Source organism: Elephantulus edwardii, unplaced genomic scaffold (genome assembly GCF_000299155.1).
Source record: "Elephantulus edwardii isolate Elephantulus edwardi_28Jun2011 unplaced genomic scaffold, EleEdw1.0 scaffold00058, whole genome shotgun sequence".
Classification (NCBI taxonomy): Eukaryota; Metazoa; Chordata; class Mammalia; order Macroscelidea; family Macroscelididae; genus Elephantulus; species Elephantulus edwardii.
The window spans coordinates 3,148,904-3,154,156 of NW_006399808.1; the positions used below are offsets into that span (position 1 = coordinate 3,148,904).

Sequence of the window (5,253 nt, forward strand, 5' to 3'; positions counted from 1 at the left end):
GAATCAGGGTGAAGTCTCTCTCAGGGAGGAGTGATAGGGAATGGCAAAGGACACACCGACAAAGGAGATTAATCAGAACTGACTTTGACAAGCACTGAGGCAATTGGACAATTAAAACAGACATTCGGATGGCGGGGAAGAAGAACAAACTGGTGAGGAGGGTGGAGAGAATGGTGCGGCAAAGGAGTGAAAGCCCAGAATCCCTGTGAATGTTCATTGAAACTAATAAAATTTAATAATAATATAAAAAAAGAATCCTTTTTTTAAATACTGATTTATTTACAAAGTTTGAATACATTGTTTTTCACAAAATATCCTTCCCATTTTCACACCCCATCCACCCATCAAATTGTGCAACCTTATGACTAACATTCCACTCCCAGCCTATCCTTACCCTCTGCTTCCTCCCTCCCCTTATGTCCTCATACTTATTCTATAATAATGGTTTTATACAGTATTTGTCCTTATGGGATTGACTTAGTTCATTCAGCATAATACTCCCCAGTGCCCTCCAAGTTAGGTAGTAATTTACAAAATTACTGTTCCTGCGTTCTGCATAGTATTCCATTGTATGAATGTACCACAACTTTTCAATCCATTCATTGTGGTTGGATATCTGGGCTGTTTCCATGTTCTTGCGATGGTAAATAATGCTGCTATTGGTGTACACGTTTCCATTTGAGCCTCAGATCTCATTTTCTTGGGGTATATTCCAAGTAATGGAATAGCTGGGTCATATGGAATTTCTATGTTCAGCTTTTTGAGGAAAGTGCCAAACTACCTTCCAGAGTGGTTGTACCATTTTGCAATCCCACCAACAATGTATAAGAGTTTCTATCTTGCCACAGTCTCTCCACCATTTATTACTTGCTGTCCTGCTAAACTTTGCCATTGCTACTGAAGTGAGATGGTATCACATTGTTTTACAAAATCATTCCCTTACATTGTATTTTATAAAATTGATCACCATTGAACTGTTTCATGCCACATCTTTCTTCATATAGTCTACCCTACAAGATTATAGTTCAGCATGAAGATTAAATAGGTATGGTGAAAGCATACAACTACAACACACACCTTTCCTGACTTTAAATAATTTGGTTAGAATGACTTTTGGTCAGTGTACAGATTCTACATGAGCACAGTTAAGTGTATTGGAATACTTATTCATCTCAATGATCCACATACTACAATATTTTCACATTGCAAATAAAATAAAAGTTAATGAGCAACGTGCAGAAAGCGACATGCAGGGAGCAACGCAGCGATACACAGGAAGGAATCAGGATCAGGACAGTAGGAATCTGAGAGAGAACTATTATTAAAACAAGTAGTTTGGGAGCCACAGGAGCAGCAAGCCACAGTGGGAGAAACCAGCTGAGCCACAGTGGGAGCTGCCAGCCAAGCCCAAGTGGGAACCACCAGCCAAGCTGCTGTGGGACCCACCCATCAAGAGCAAGCAGAAGAGAGGGAATTTGACTGAATTTTCTTAACCCCAGCCAGACCTAGATCCTACTGGGTGAGAGCCACTGGGTAAGAGGCAAACAGCTGGAATTTGAGCCCTCCCTGCACTCACTCCACCCTGCACTCGTGCAAATAGCTCCCAGTCAAATAGCTTGCCTTTAATATGGAGCTCCTTGGTCTGCTCAAACAGGCCCTGAACTGAACCTTCCCTTTGATCAAAAGTTCAGAGAGAAACACAAGCAGGGTAGCTGCCCCACCATCTTCTAGAGCAATGACTTCAAATCAAGAACCTATCATCACCTCAGGCATGAAAAATTCTATCACAGCAATGTCCCAAAAGAAGCAGGCTACTTCACACCCTATACAAACACAAAGCAAGATGTCACCCACAAAAAGTGACACAGCATCAATGGATTTCATAAATCCAGAAAGTTTGATGGAACTTTCTGGCACAGAATTTAAAAGAAATTGAATGATTGAATATTTTTAATGAATGAAAGACAAACTTGAAGAATTACAGAACACTGCAAGCAAAAATCAGGAGGAGCTTAAAAAAAAATCCAGAATAATGCAGATAAAACAAACGAGGTATTAGAGGCACTGGAAAAGTAAGAAACCACGATCCAAAATATGAGGTTCAATGTTTCAGATGCTGTCAACACGATGGAGGGACACATGAACAGAGTTGAAGAGATGGAGCACAGAACCAGTGAAATAGATGATAGAATTGTCACCACTAATCTGCTACTGCAAAAAGCAGAATCAAAAAGGAAGGAAAAAGAAGAAACCCTAAGAATAAGAACATCAACAGAAATAACATGTGTATCATCAGAATCTCAGAACAGGAAGAAGCAAGTAAAGGCACCAAAAAAGTTGTGGAATAATTACTAGAAGAAAACTTCCCAGGCATAATGAAGAATGAAAGAATACATATATTCAAGAAGCTGAGTGAACACCATATAGAATAGACCCCAAAACAAAAACACCAAGGCATATCATAGTCAAATTTGCCAGAACCAAAGATAAGGAGAGAATTCTGAAAGCAGCGAGGGAGAAACAAAAAGTAATCTATAAGGGAGAGCAAATAAGATTAAGTGCCAATTTCTCAGTAAAAACCATGCAAGCAAGAAGACAGTGCAATTACATATAGCAAACACTCAAAGAACACACCTGTCAACCAAGAATACTGTATCCAGTGAAACTGTCTAACAAGTATAAAGGAGAGATCAAGATATTCCCAGAAAAACAGAACCTGAGGGAGTTTGCAAAAACAAAACTAGAGACATCCTTCTTACAGAGGTGCCACAGAAAGCAGGATGGACCGAAGTAACTAACAACAGCGCCAAAAAGAACTCAACAAAATGATAGCAATAAAACCTTGCCTCTCAATAATTGCACTGAATGTGAATGGCTTAAATGCACCACTGACGTTAAAAAAGAGTAGAAGATTGGATAAGAAACTTTTTCATGTAAGCAATCGAAATGCCATCAAGGCTGAAGAAGACCCGAAAACTTAGGGGACACATGAGCCACAGCCATGGCCGCATCGGGAAGCACCAGAAGCACCCTGGAGGCAGAGGTAATGCTGGTGGTTTGCATCACCACAGGATCAACTTTGATAAAATACCATCCAGGTTATTTTGGAAAGGTTGGTATGAGACATTACCATCTGAAGCAGAATCAGAGCTCCTCCCCAACTGTTAACTTGACAAATTACGGACTTTGGTCAGTGAGCAGACAAGGGTAAATGCTGCAAAAAAACAGGACTGGAGCTGCTCAGATCATTGATGTTATTCGATCTGGTTACTACAAAGTTTTGGGGAAGGGAAAGCTCCCAAAGCAACCAGTCATTGTGAAGGCCAAATTCTTCAGCAGAAGAGCTGAGGAGAAGACTAAGGGTGTTAGGGGGACCTGTGTCCTGGTGGCTTGAGACTGTGTTAATTTCATGAAGGCTGGTTAATTAAATGTTTTCTCCTTACGAGCTAATGCTGACCAGCATCAGGATCTCTAAGTGTGGGGACCCATGTTTCCCTGCTGATAGAGATGCATTAGCACTTCAGAGGTTTGAGTCATTATCTAATAAAACACTTGATTTGTAAAGTGGAAGGAAAAACCCAAACCAAAATCCATCAATATGCTGTCTACAAGAGACACACCTGAAAAATGAAGGTAAACAAAGACTAAGAATAAAAAGTTGGGGGGAAAAATATGCCAAGCAAATGGCAACCAGAAAAAGGCAGGAGTAGCAATATTAATCTGATAAAATAAATTTCAATGTAAAAACCATCACAAAGGACAAGGAAGATCACTACATAATGCTTAAAGGGTCAATAGAAAAAGAGGACATAACAATAATGAGTATCTATGTATGACTCAACCGCACATAACAACAACAACAACATGAACCAAATGAAAGACTGGAAAAATATATTTTAAAAAATTAACAAAACTGAAAAAGGAAATTGACAACATTACTATAGTAGTTGGAAAAATCAATACACCACTCTCAAGAAAAGATAGAACTACCAAAAAGAAACTCAACAAAGAGGCTGAAGAAGTTTACTATCCAATAAACCAACTTGATCTCATAGATATTTATAGGCTAATGCACCCAAAAAAAAAGCACAGTATACCTTCTTCTCCAGTATTCATGGAAAGTTCTCCAGAATAGAACACAATAGGTCACAAGGCAAGCATCAATAAAGTAAAAAATAGAAATAATACAAAGCATCTGCTCAGACCACAAAGTTACAAAATTAGAAATAAATAACGAGAGGATTAAAAAGGAAAGAACCATACATTTGGAAGCTGAACAATATCTTGCTTGAACATGAGTGGGTACTAGAAGAAATAAAAAAGTGAAATTAATAATTTCTTGAAACAAATGACAGTGAAAACACCACTTACCAAAACCTCTGGGAAACAGTCAAAGCAGTAATCAAAGGTCAATTGATTGCAATAAGCAAACACACTAAAAGGCAGGAAAAATTGATTATTGACTCTCTAACCCAACATCTCCAACAAATTGAAAAAGAACAGCAAGAAAACCCAACACCCTCTAAAAAAACCAGAAATTATAAAAATTACAGAAGAAAGAAATTAAATAAAAAGCAGAAAAACAATTGAAACCATCAACAAAACTAAGTTGGCTCTTTGAAAAGGTCAATAAAATCGACAAACCACTAGCAAAACTAACAAAGGAAAAGACACAAATAATCAATCTGAATAAAAGATAAAATGGGCAACACACAACAGAACCAGCTAAAATAAAAAGGCTAACATTCGAGTAGGTTCCAGAAGGCGGCGCGTGTGGTTGGGAATGCGGAGCGGACGGGTTCGATTCAACGGGGTTCCGGGGCCCGGCTATGGAGCAGGTCAGTGAGCTGAAGGAGAAGGGCAATAAGGCCCTGAGCGCCGGGAACATAGATGACGCGCTGCAGTGCTACTCAGAGGCCATCAAGTTAGATCCCAAGAACCATGTGCTCTACAGCAATACAGTAATCGCTCCGCCGCCTATGCCAAGAAAGGAGACTACCAGAAGGCCTACGAGGATGGCTGCAAAACCGTGGACTTGAAGCCTGACTGGGGCAAGGGCTATTCGAGAAAAGCAGCTGCTCTCGAATTTTTAAACCGGTTTGAGGAGGCCAAACGAACCTATGAGGAGGGTTTAAAACATGAAGCCAACAATCCTCAGCTCAAAGAGGGTTTACAGAATATGGAAGCTCGGTTGGCAGAGAGAAAATTTATGAACCCTTTTAACATGCCCAATCTGTACCAGAAATTGGAGAA

At 39.6% G+C, this 5,253-nt stretch overlaps 1 pseudogene; it reads left to right on the forward strand.

Moving 5' to 3' along the window:
• Positions 1–4,829: 4,829 nt before the first annotated feature.
• LOC102847451 overlaps positions 4,830–5,253 on the forward strand; it is a 1,818-nt pseudogene continuing 1,394 nt past the window's right edge.